The sequence below is a fragment of the Anser brachyrhynchus genome (assembly GCF_964034855.1).
Source record: "Anser brachyrhynchus genome assembly, chromosome: 3".
NCBI classification, from domain to species: Eukaryota; Metazoa; Chordata; class Aves; order Anseriformes; family Anatidae; genus Anser; species Anser brachyrhynchus.
Window position 1 is genome coordinate 59,421,701 of NC_137696.1, and position 12,854 is coordinate 59,434,554.

General features: G+C 42.1%; 1 protein-coding gene across 1 annotated transcript in view; it reads left to right on the forward strand.

Moving 5' to 3' along the window:
- The window catches only part of TIAM2 (TIAM Rac1 associated GEF 2), a 138,027-nt gene that overhangs the window by 33,436 nt on the left and 91,737 nt on the right, over positions 1 to 12,854 (forward strand). The window lies entirely within an intron of this gene.

The window sequence follows — 12,854 nt, forward strand, 5'->3', positions numbered from 1 at the left end:
TTGTTAGTTCTGCTGCAGGCAAATATCTTTGCAGCGACTTACAAGATCCGTGCATCGCTCCCTTTAGTCAGTGCGTGTGGGTATAATCAACACATGTTGGCCAGATTTACTCTAGCTTTTATACCCCAGTATTTCTTTCTGTTAATTGAATAATATTGTAATCTCCAAATATTGTGATTTACCGCTTTTAAGTATGTTTGCCAGCCAACAACGAGAAACCACAATCAAGGCTTAAAAAAAAACTTACTTTGGTTTCTTTAATATTCCTTCTGTTGTGTTAATCTTTTTTTTTTTTTTTTTTGAAGCCCTCTACAAACAGAACGGTTAGATGTATTTTAAACTGAATTTGTTGTCTCATATAACCTTAGGATCTGAGACTTTATGGGAAAAATTCATAGCTTGAAACTTCCTATAATATCATATGCCTGTGCAGAGCTGCTTTAGTTAAACTTCATTATGTAATAAAATCAGTTTTGTATGCCTTTTGGTGCATGCTATTAAAGCAAACACTGATTTGATGTCATTTTCTTGGAATCTTTGGCATACTTACCCTGTTGTAATGATACTTATGCCTGCAATTTTTTCTAAATTAATTGGTGAAATGATAATCAGCATTATAATGAAACATTATTTCATATATTTGGTTAGAAAACAACCCCTTATATCTTCCCCACCTCCTGCAAATGTTTGTGCTTCTGTCTTAAATGGGTGATAGCAAATAGTCAGTCTTGCACAAGCAATTAGCTGGTCTGTTGGATCAGTTAATGGAACAAGCTATGGCAGCAATGCTATGTGAAATAACATCTGTGCTTTATAAATATTTATGTTGTAAGAGCTCCTAGTATATTCTTGTGACAAATGACTCCACCTTCAAATATTTTTACATGTTTAATAGACATGTGCTTTTTTTAACAGCATGTGTGAAGGCTTCACTTCTATTTTTTTTTAACCTAACGTCTTTTTAAAATGTTTTCGGTCATATTTTTGGTGGATTTTTTTCCATTTTGCATTTGAGTCCCTGCAAAGAAATGGTCCTAAATTGAGAGCATGTTTACACCTATCTGTTGTAGTTGAACAACTTTTAATTGTAGTTAGGAAGAAACAATTAACAGTTCCATAGTTAACGAAGATTTGTTACTGCCAGTTGTTTATTGAAAAAATGCATCCCTGAAACAGCATGCTTGTCAAAAAAGATGCATTGGGGCTGCTCTTGTGGTATGGAAAGTAGTAAATATTACTCAGAAGGGGTCCTATCTTGGTCTGGTATATCACCTTGTTCTTCAGGAGCAAAGATTTCAGAAGGAAAAAGAAAATTAAAAGGCGTCAGCCATTCAGGCCGCGCAGGGTGAGCCTCTCTGTAGCAATAGCTACCAGGGCTTGTGAGGGCCATGCTGGTCTCAGACGTGTCCTTCTGTGGTGACAGTGCTGCCCCTCTAGTAATGGAGTTTTCTCCTTCTTCACCAGGGCAGGGAGGATGCTCACAGCTCTGTGTGGCCTGCTAGGATTTGGAGCTGATTTTGAGCTGAGCCAGGGCTACTTGTAAGCAGTAGTGATCATTGCAGGCCGGCTTCTCTCATCCGCTACGCTCAGTCATTGAAATTGAGATGGGTTTGCTGCATAGTTCCTCTCTTTTTCTCTCCTGATTGATTTTCTAGTTTTCAGTAGTGTTTCTGCCACATGCCCTGCTATCATGTGGTCGTGCTTTATCTTTTTTTCATTTAATTATACTGAAATTAATAAGACAGTAACCAGAGGCACTTAGATTCCCCAACTATTCTCTATAACTCACTTGAAAATAGAACATAACAACAAATAGTAAGCTCACGTGTGCAACAATGCTAAAGAACCACGTGACATAAAAATAAAGGAAAAAGGTTTCTTTAAACATCAGCTATGGGTTATTGTGTACCTTAAAAGTGCCATTTTGGACACTGGAAAACCCATTTTACCCATCTGAACCAGTTTTTGTAGCTTGACATCTATTCTGACCTGCAGGCAGAGCTGTTTGAGGTACGTTGATGCTGTCATTCAGTAGGTGAAATGTCCTGCTTGGGTCTGTGAGCTCTGGAGAGAAGGCATGTGCTAATGCATAGGCTCCTTTTTGTTTTCATCCCAAGCTCCGATAAATCATAAGTAATAAAATTCAATTATTCAATTATTTTTGTCCTCTTCTAGCTGGCAAATATTTGGAAATGACAACAGGAAGCGGAGGGGTTGAGCACTAGTTTGCAGAAAGGTGAGAAGAGAAATTGGAACCAGGTCTTCTGGAGGAATTTCATATGGTGTAGGGTTTTCCTTCACCAAGGGTGAATGGGAGAGTGCTTCACTTCTTGCTGTTCTCCTCCAGGGCCAAAGACACCAAGGACAGACCTTGAGTGCAGTTTAATGAGAACATTTCTCTAACAGATGTTGCATGATTCAGATGTTTTAGTCATGAAATCAACAAGGCTCCTGAATTCATGCCTGCTTGCTATCTTGTTGACAATAACATGTAATTATTTTTTAGCAGCTTAGTTACACCTTGCATAGCACAACTTCCCTGCTTTATTGAGAGCTCTGTTAGAGCTCTGGTTTGAGAAGCCTGATTTGCTACTTCAGACATCTTTAACTCCTATAAGCATTTTGTTTTGGGAGACAAAGTGGGGAAAAATTTATTGTTAACCCCTGGACTTAACATGAAATCCCTGTGTGCATCAACCAGTCTGTGGCTGAGCTGTAGTCAGCAAGGTACCAAACTCTGGCTGCATGTGCCCGTCTGATTCTGCTGTGTATCAGCCGAGGAACCTCGTACATCAGGGGCTTGCATGCAAGTCTGTTGTGTCCTTGTCAGCTAGGCATGGCAGGGAGGGCAGGAGGCAAAGTGGAGAACTCTAGTCTTTCAGAAACAGAACAGACTGTGTCTAGGAAAAGATGTTTTATAGGGGTGACATTCTGTAACAGTAGGCTGACTTCAGTATAAAGGAGATGGGTGTCCTTTCTTAGCTTGGAGGATGAGGACATCTGTATTCTGTTTTTCTTAGTGGATTTCCATTACTTAGAAGACAAAACAGTGGTGACAATGGGATCTCTTAGCACCTTCAAAGTGAAATCTGAATGCCTCCCTAGTGTAAAAGCACTGTAAAAATGTGTTTAAATAGCTGTCTGTTTAATCTGGATAATTCATGTATATCCATCTATAAAAATAAATTCTTGGCTTTAAAGCATTCTGTAGAACATATGCTTTAAAATATGTTATGAGGGTTGTATGTTAATCTAGAGCATTTATATAGCCGCCAGCTACCAAAGGCACAACTTGTATTTTTGCTTCCCTTATGGACTTTTGTGCACATCCTACGGTTTGTTTTTACTGCAAAACAGAGACATTATAAGCCATTAAGCTAGCAGAGACATGCAGTAACACAAGCTGCATAGCTTCCTCGCGCTGTATTGAAATACCCTTTAATTTCCTATGTGACCCAGCAGTTTTCTAGAAAAGTAGGATAATGGCACATTCCTCCACCCCAGCAGTGTTATGATGATATGTTTATGGAAAAGTGTGAGGCGCATAAATACTTCAGATAGTACTAAGGGACTAATTGTGGGCAGCATGTAGCTTGCTTGCTCCTTGTTGATCTCCAAAGGCTATTTCATTATCAGGTTGTTGCAAGCTGATAATGGCAAGGCAGTGGGTGAGAGAAGGAGGAGGAGGTGGGTGTGGAGACTCAGTTTGGGGGTTGTAAAAAAGAAGGACCCTCATGCTGTAACCCATGACCTAGTCTGTGACAAAGCCCAGGCAGCCCAACCCACGTGCTCCCTGAGGAGCTTCCCTAGGAGCAGGGCAGGAGGAGGACTCTTGGAGGACCGGGGAAGGCATGCCCAGCCACCTGAGGTGGAGGATGTTAAACCTCTGTGTAAGTCAAGTAGAAGGCAGAAAAACACACCTTCAACATGTTATACCAGTACACTAAAAGTAGTCAGGTAAGTATGTTAGAGGTGGGCAAAAATGAAAGAGCTGGGGGAATTGACTGGGGTCTTAAGACCAAACATAAGTGTTGATTGGCTTGCCACAACAAATGAGTATGTGTTGATGACACTGGCTGATACAAAGTGGGATACATAGTAAATATAGAGATGGTTTAGAAATAATGTAGGAAAGAGCTGTGTGACCCCGAGGACTGGAATGATAAAATACAATGAACTTGGAAGAGGAGAAAGTGCAGGGTTGAGTGCTTTGCACTAATAGGAAGAATGCCTCTGTTGATGTTTGGGAGTCACCCTCTGAAAATGAAAGAGGAAGGGAACAGAACAGACAGCTTTATTATCCATTGCTGGAAGATTGTGTGCCACTAATGTGATTCAGCTGGGCTCTAGGATATGTCAGTCCAGGTATTTTTGTCTGTGTTAGGGAAGAATTACTATTGTTGTACAAGGTGCTTGAGAGGAATCTTTGGGAACAGCATTTAAACTTCTGAACATCCATGTTTCAGAAAGATAAATTCAGCAAAACAGGTGCTGATGAAAGGCATCAGGGATGAGCGGATGTTAACCTTTCCTAAGGAATCATATGCACGCGGTTTATTTAATCTACTAAAGGCTAATGGGAGAAATGCAGGACTGTGGGAAGGGGGGTGGGAGCAGAGGCCAACCAGTGCTCCTGAGAGAGAGCCAGTGCTTTGGCTCAGGAGCTGTCATGGCTTCCACATGGCTTGTGACACTAATCCCAGGACTTGGACCTGGCCTGTTACGGAAATCGTTGGACCACAGCAAGGCTAAGTGAAGAGAATACAACTATATCAGGAACAGGAAAGAGAAAATAGTTTGCTTTTCACAGAGACCGAAATTGTCACCAGAACGATGAGCAGACGCGGAGCTCCCAGATATACATTCAGGCATAGATCCAGGGGTACAGACCTAGGTCTTGTACTGCTCTGGTGCCTTTTACAAAAACTAAGGTATGGAACTCACAGAAAACTTAACTGAGGTTGGTAGAGTTGAAGCATATTCATTGCTAATCTTGCTAACCTGGGAAGTTTTAGAAGACACGAGTTGTTATTTCTGAGTGGAGAAGTTAACTGTGCTTGGGAGATTAACTAGAATTTTATTCTCAGTTATGCCAAAGCTGCTGAGTCTTGGAGTTTCCTCTCCAGTGAGACAGGATACTGGAAACTGTGAAACAGAAGTCCACTGCTAGGTAGCAATTCCTATGTTACTATGCAAATATTTATTTTGTTTTTGTGGACGTAAATATTGATTTGGGGCTTTCATGGGTTTCTGATGATTTCTATTACAGTGTTCATGTGTTTCTTTTTGATTTAATACATCATCTGCAATATAACTTGGCTATAGTTTCATGCTTGGCACTTAAATGTGACCCTGCAATTTTATTAGGATAATTGAATAAACACCTTGTTTTTTTGGCTGAGTTCGTTCACCAACTGTTGCTGCAATCAATGAAGTGTTGATCCCTTCTGATAACAATGCGATTGTTCGTGCGCCTAACTGCAGATTTAACAGCCTAGCTCCCTATATTGGAACTTGGAGATGTCATTTGCATCTAAAGAGACTGGTTTTATCTGAGGCTAGTTATTAAAAAAGCAACTAATTCCTTCCATATGATACTATAAGGAGCGTGACAGAGGAAAACAGCAGCGAAGAGAGTGTTAGTTTGCAGCTGTATACATGATGCTGTTGCGTGGATACATTAAATGCGACTGAGAGCTGCTCTTAAGAGAGGGTTTTCATGACTGTGACATTCCTGCTGTGGTTTTGGGCGGTAGGTTTTCACCGGGGCGGCTCACCCAAGGATGTTGGGAATACCTACTCACTCCTAATGAGCTTAAAAGTAGGGGGGGAAGAAGGACTACAAACAAAACCCAAATAAAGAGAGAAAATAAGAGACCCAGGAGCTCCTTTTGGACGAGCATCCTTGCTGTGGAAGCCGGTGGTGGCTGTGGCATGCGGGGTCGGCCGAGAGCCCAGTGAGGGCTGCTCCCGGCACCGCTTCGGGCGGCCGGTGGAAAACCACCCTCTGGTGAAGCCTGCATCGTGCTGCTCCGCCAATGGAAAAAATTGAGCACCAGGAGGAGGGTGTGTAGCCTGCAGACAAAAATACATCCAGCCTCGCGCGGGCAAGGGCTGTTTTTAGTTCCCAACGGCTGAGCTGAGCGTTTGGAAGTGTTAGACACAGTTTCCTGGCTTGCCTGGGGCAGGGAGAGTCGGTGTGTCTGCGTGTGTGTCCATGTGTCCCGACGGCAGAGTGTGGGGCTGAGAGGCTGAAGCCGGCACCCTGGGGGAGGTAAGTGGGAGAGGGAAGGGGGCTCGGGCTGGGGAGTGGGGAGGAGAGGAGAGAAATCCCCCTCCAAGCCCAGAGAGCGGAGCAGGCTCGTGTCGTGCCTGAGCCCCCAGCCGCCGCGCTTCCTCTGCCGTCGCAGGCTGCGCCTAAGATGAATGGTTTGCCTCCAGAAAACAGTTCTCGCTGGTCATCTGTCAAAGCCGATTGCCTGAATTGCTAAATAAACCACCGCACCGTATCGTTTTACAGCTCTGCTGCAGCAGGGACGGATTTTTTTCAAGACAAAGTATGAGAAAGTATGTTCAGTGTTGTAGTTTCTGCAACGTTGAAGTGACTCTACTAATAAAATATGATTCGTAATCCCTCCAAATCTTTTCTATTTTCTGATTCTGTCTATTTTCGCCAAAATTTAAAGTTAACTCACAATACATAGACAGTGTACCCAAGCAAAGGTTGGGTAGCTTTTTTTGTGAAGCGTTAGAGGAAAATATTTCAGTCAACGCTACTGCTACTTGTGAACTGGGATGATGTGGAAAAGCATAGCTGCTGCTTCTGGCAGAGGTAGGTCCTGAACAGGTTTTGATCTTTCTACAAAGATTTTTAATGCTGCTTAGATTTTAAATACGTAACTCTACAGAAATTGTGTAAATGCTATGTTCAGTGGCACAGGAAAATTTAAAAGAAAAAAAAAGAAAAGAGGGAAATGCCCAAGGAATGGAGAAGTGTTTCTTTTTCCCCTCTTCTTTTTTTAAGAGGAAGGTGATTAATTGCTTGTGCAATGCAACCAAAGTTTGCCACTTTGTTTATGCTTCTTGCTGATGTGGTCACTGAGTTAATTTTGAACTCTGGTGACTTCATACTTCATTCTGGAAATCATGCCTTTCGTTCCCTTTGGAGTGGATGATTTGGTAAAATTATACAATGTATAGCAAATTGCTGGTTAGAGTCAAGGGATGGATTTTTTTTTAATCTGATCAGCTTTAACAGGAAAGGGTATCTGTATGTCATGGAAGAGAGAACTGGCACTTTCTGTAGCTGTAAAGCTACAAAGTGAGCCTTTTAGCAAGGAAACGTAATCCTTAGAGTGCTTTTTATTCTTGTAATGTGTGAGTAACATGCTGGTACCGTGGAGGTACAGGAAAGTAAGCCCTAAACTGTGCTGCTGCTGCTGCAAGGCTCTTGGCATGCTAAAATCAAGATCTGCTTTTAATTTTCCGAAGGACCCTGTCTCAAGTTAAATTCCTGTGACTGAGCCCCAGATCCTCTGTCCTCTTCAGGAAGTCCCAGGGCCAGTGGTGGGAAAGCATTTACTTTGGGGTCAGCACCCTCAGATGTTTGTGGATGTGTACACCAAGAGGCAGGACAGACCACGCCAAATGCAGTGTGGTTTTTCCCCTCCATGCTACGAGGCGAGTTGTGTCATGGGTGGCAGGCCCCATCTCTCAGCCCGAAATGCAGCACTGGGGCTGTATTTGATAGCATGAGGTGGTTGCTAGTGAAGGGGACAAAAGAGGAGGAGGAAAGATGTATCTGGCTAGGATTTGAGACTTACGGTTGGGCCACAGAGCTCCAGTCTCTCCTCCTGCCATTATCAAAAGGATGGCTGAGGCAGAGACCTCTGGGGGGTTTGCCTGGTCTCAGTCCCTGGAGCTGGGGCTGTGTGGAGCATCTCAGCACCTTTCAGGTGCACTGTCCTCCCTAACCGAGGCCCCAGGCCTGGAAATCCCTTGAAAGCACCATGCGATTCTGCTTTGGGGCCTGCCAGCATGCTCACAACCAGAGTAGGTGGAGAAGAAAAGACCTTTCAGATCACTGAGTTCATTTCCCCTCCAAGGGCAGGAAATAGACCCTTTGACATATCAACTCTTTAACTACTACAGCTACTGCATTAAGCCAAGATGTGAGCTGGCATTCCTGTTTTTTTTTGTTTTTGTTTTTTTTTTAAGCTTAATGGCTTTTATTTAAATGGATGGGCACTTTAGCCATTGTGTATAAATTCAATAACATTTACAAATGGTGAAATTTGTTTTGTCCTGCCAAAGAAAAATAAGTCTCTAGAGATTTAGATTGTATCAGCATTGGTATAATATGATAAGGATCTTCAGGCTTGACTCAACCTTCCATATTGCTGTAACTTGAAAGCTGTAAGGCCTAATCTAATTAAACTGCCAATGCCTTGGACCCAGAAGAATGGGTTGAAGAAAAGAAGGAATCGTATCCCAGGTGAGATGTGTCATTCTGATGTGATATACCTGTGATGCAGTGTAGACCTGTTGGGATCAATGTTAGTTTAAGAGAAGGAACCAGAAAAGGGGATTGTCCCCTTCTTACATAAATGTGAAATTAGAAATCTATGTGTGATGTTGGTATGATGAACAGCATGAAATGAATTGTCTAAGGTCATGATGACTATATTTAATGAGAAAAAAATATTGTTTTTAATTCTGTGAGCTACTAAGCAATTCCTAATATTATAACTATACAGGCTATAATTCTTTAGAGACTAATGAGTGAGTGAGGAGTTTTGGATTCAAATTGGATTTTTAAGGCAAAATTATCCAATTTTTTTTAAGGACATACTTGTGGTGTTTGGGTTATTCATTCTTTGAATACAGTGGTATATAATGCAAAATATCCTGCCAAGAATACCACGGTACAATTATTATGGTATATTTTTGTAATAGGAATGTGATTGAGATTGCAGGAATAAGAAATCTGCTTCTGATTTGTGGGAGCATGTGACCAAAGTGCGTAGTTCTAAAAAATACAGTAAATTGTTTCCAGTAAGGAACTCCATATTTAATCCAGCTACAGTGTTGTGCTATCGTGCCTCCCTCATTAGTTCTGTGTGCCCGTCGATACGCAGCCATGTGGGAAGGTGAGGACAGGTTTACGTTCTAGCATTCTCTATTATTTTCATATTAAAAACCAAAGTAGATTAAAAGTTAATTTAAACTTTAAATCTTCAGTTCTCTGTCCCTGCAAGAATTCACTGAGCACATTGATTCTTTGCAAAGCTTATGAACAGGTTAATATCTGAAAGATAATTATTTAAAATTTCTAAGGCTTCATAAGCCATTTAAAATGGCTGGCGTTTTAGCCTGGTGTAAGGCATTAGAGAACGTTGAAATTATCTGAAAGGAAAAAGGAAAAACAGGAATTGCTTGGTCAATTAAAAAAACTTTTCTGGCTATACATATGTACATACATATATGTATGTATATATATAAAGTAGGTGCTCTGCATCACAGCCTGCAGTATGTTTAACTGGAAAAGGAAATAATAAATTGGTCACTTCCTGTAAATGAGGAGGGGTTCTGTTTCATTTCTTCTTTCTCTGAAGTACTTTCTGATTCTCCGTTATCGCAGCTCCACAAATCCTGATGACAGTCTCTCGTGGTGCCCGTATGAAACACATACCCAGAGCAGCTGTCTTTGCAGGGCTCTGGCACCTCCTGTTCTCTTCTCCTCCATGCTCCCCTCTGTACCTTCCCACTCCACCTTGCTTACTCTGGAGGTGAATATTACAGTCACACTCAGCAGCTGGGAGAGGAGTCCTGAAGTGCCCTTTTGGAAATAGGTTTTCCAAATACAACAAAAAGCATACGTGACTCTTTGCCTGCTTCTTTCTTCGTTACCGTAGAGTACGTGGTGGGATATACTCACTGCCCTTCATATATAAAGGACCTTTGTAATAGTATTGATTTCACTGCAAAGTGAGTTCAAACCCTGCTTTTCTCTGGCAAACGTATATTTGCCAGTTGATGGCTGTGAGTGACCGTGCACGGAGGCAGCTATAGAGAACTGGTTCAGTGGCCCTCTCAGAGGTGTCTCACCTGTACAGGGGACAGCCGATATTAACAGATAATGCTATCCTAATCTTGACCAATCCATATTACTCTCTTTTGTTGTTGTTGTTTTCAGCAGTTTTGCACCAATGCCATGTTTAGGGGAGTGCGAATCAACTTCCCTGCACCTCATCAGTGGATTCACAGGAAAGCTTCAACAGGGATTAAATAGTTTGTAGTTCACTTGATGCAGATCGCATCTGTGGGTGATGGTTCACTGTTACCAGCCATCCAGAGAAAAAAGGTGTCAAAATACAGCAGCCATACCTTTGGTGCATGGCTTCATGTCTCCAAAACATAACTTCTTTCTCCAGGTTAAAGCTTACCATTGCTAAAGCATACATAATCGATCTCTTACAACACCCTGGGTGGTGACATTGTCACTCCCAGTCACAGAAATCAGAACCTCCCTAGGGAGATCTACCACAATCTCTTGTCTTTCTCCACGTGGTGTATGGCCACTGTCTGATACTTGCTGTGGTTGTGGAGCATTCAGTCTACTTACGTTTTTGTGCTCGCCTCCCATCAGTCTGGAGTTTGTGGTTTTCTAACCTGTAGTTTTAGAAAGTCTCAGCATGGTGACTATGACTGTACTGGAAGCAGATGGCTGGCAGCAGTGAAACTGTGTTTGGTGTAAGCTGCTGCTGTAGCAGCCCAGAGCAGCACAGGAGCCTCGTCACCCTTGACTCAAACTTACCACCAATTCATTACATAAAAATTCCTAGTTATCTCATAAGCAAACCTAATACTGGAATGTTATTGTTATGGTTCAGTTTTGCTAGTAATGTAGTTAGCGAGTCAAGCTTCGTAAACCTTTACTTTGAGAGATGAAGACTGGGGAGGCAAGCACCCATCCAGTGGCAGAGAGCTGCCCTACATGTGCACACACCTCGATCCTAAGGAAGACGTTTTCCCCTCTAGCATTTATAAGGCAGTCTGGCTGCTGTGTTATTAATAAGGGAATATAGGTGGCAGGCTCCTGAGCTTCTGTGTTTGTTTTTCTGAGCCAAAAACATCTAGGAGGGCTTTATGTGCAGGACTGTAAAGGTGGGGAAATACGCTTTTAGCTCTGGGGTTATGATTTGCGTTAATTATTGGGTGTGGTGGTGATGGTGGGGTTCCCGGATTAGCATGTTTGCATAGCTGTGTTTTTTAAATGTGTCAAGGGGAACCAGGGTGAAGATTAAAAACTTCTTTTTTAGGGAATGTGGTTATAATTGAAAGCAAATAAACTTTTAATAGTCATCTTCAGGTGCTGTGAGCTGCTTTCTAAATATACTGATTATAATTGCAGCAAATATTCATAGACTTCGGTGTTGCTCACAAGAAGTATTCATCCCTCTACCTCTGCAAACAAACAGAGAAGAGTACTCTGTCTTCTGGGTAGGAGGTTGCTTTGAGAGATGGAAGGGAAGCTGAACTCAGTCCCCTGCACTGTAATTTCTAAAACTTCCAGAATTAAAACAGATAAAATGCGGGAGTGTTCGGGAAGAGCGCAGCCAGAGTTTTGCCTTGACCACCTCTGTGACCTAGTGTCACGCTGCCTTTGAGAGCAAGCCCACTCCCCCTGTGCCCCCTATTGTAATTAGCAGAAAGAAAATCGCTCCACACAAGTGTGAGGCAAGAGAAAGGCATCCCAGCTGATTTTCAGGGTGATGGTCTTTGTGCGACCCTGCAGATGCCGCGGTTGGTTATTACAGTGTGCGTGAATGTTTAGCCTACCGTAGCTTTCTGGACGGCTGGGATGCAGAGAAAAATCCCTTGGGGCCATTTCTATGGGATTTATTGACTGTTCTGTTGTAGTGCTAACTGATTCCTGCACAGACTGAAATGCTGTTTTGTAGACATTGTACCCTGAGATAAATTTATTCATTCACCCATTATGTGATCTGTGTATTGGATCAGACGAGTACAATGGATGCTGTAGCAGCAGCTCGAGCCTCGAAGAATTGACTGTCTATCTTCTGAGGTCCATGACAGCAGCTTGCTCGCTACCCACTCTGTTAAAAGGATTACCTAACCACTGCACAATTGCTATGGAGACCAGATGGTCTTTTAGCCTGTTTCTTTAGACAAATTGGGTTCAGTGTTCCCTTATGAATAGATATAAGCCCCTCAAAGCCCCCTTGTTGAAAGTAGTTTTTGCTCCCAGATGAAGAATTGTGAATGCAGACTTGTGCTTGTTTGTGGTTGGCGCCTCCTTGACTGAGGAAGGCAGTTTTGCTGGGTGGGTGTCGCAATTTGTTCAGAAGTTTGGGACTTTGTGAAGCTTGTGTATTGTCTTATGTTTACCTTTACCTTCAATGTCAAGTCTTTGTTGTTCAATGCTTGTTACATTTGATGTCATTAACACTGTTTACACCAGTGGGTGCACTTAGCAGCATAGGCGCATCAAAGCTGTAAGGTAAGGGTGTCCTAACTAGCAACCTTCCAAATTGTTAGAGAACAAATAAGTTAAACATATTCTTTGTTTCACTTTGTTTTCAAGGGTAAACTGAAATTTGTGGCGTCTTTTGTCAAATCTTTGTGATAGTAGCCATGAATTTGTGTTTGTAGGTCTGTAGCATCTTTAACGTGAGCGAAAAGGATATATCCCTCCTAGGTTATTTATTTTCTGACATTCTTCTAAGCTTTCTGTTGAGACTGTTTTTAATTCTCATTGGCAACCTTTACATTTGGTTACCTGTAAGGTAACAAAATACCTAGGTTACGAGTGAATTCTGTTAAATATCTGG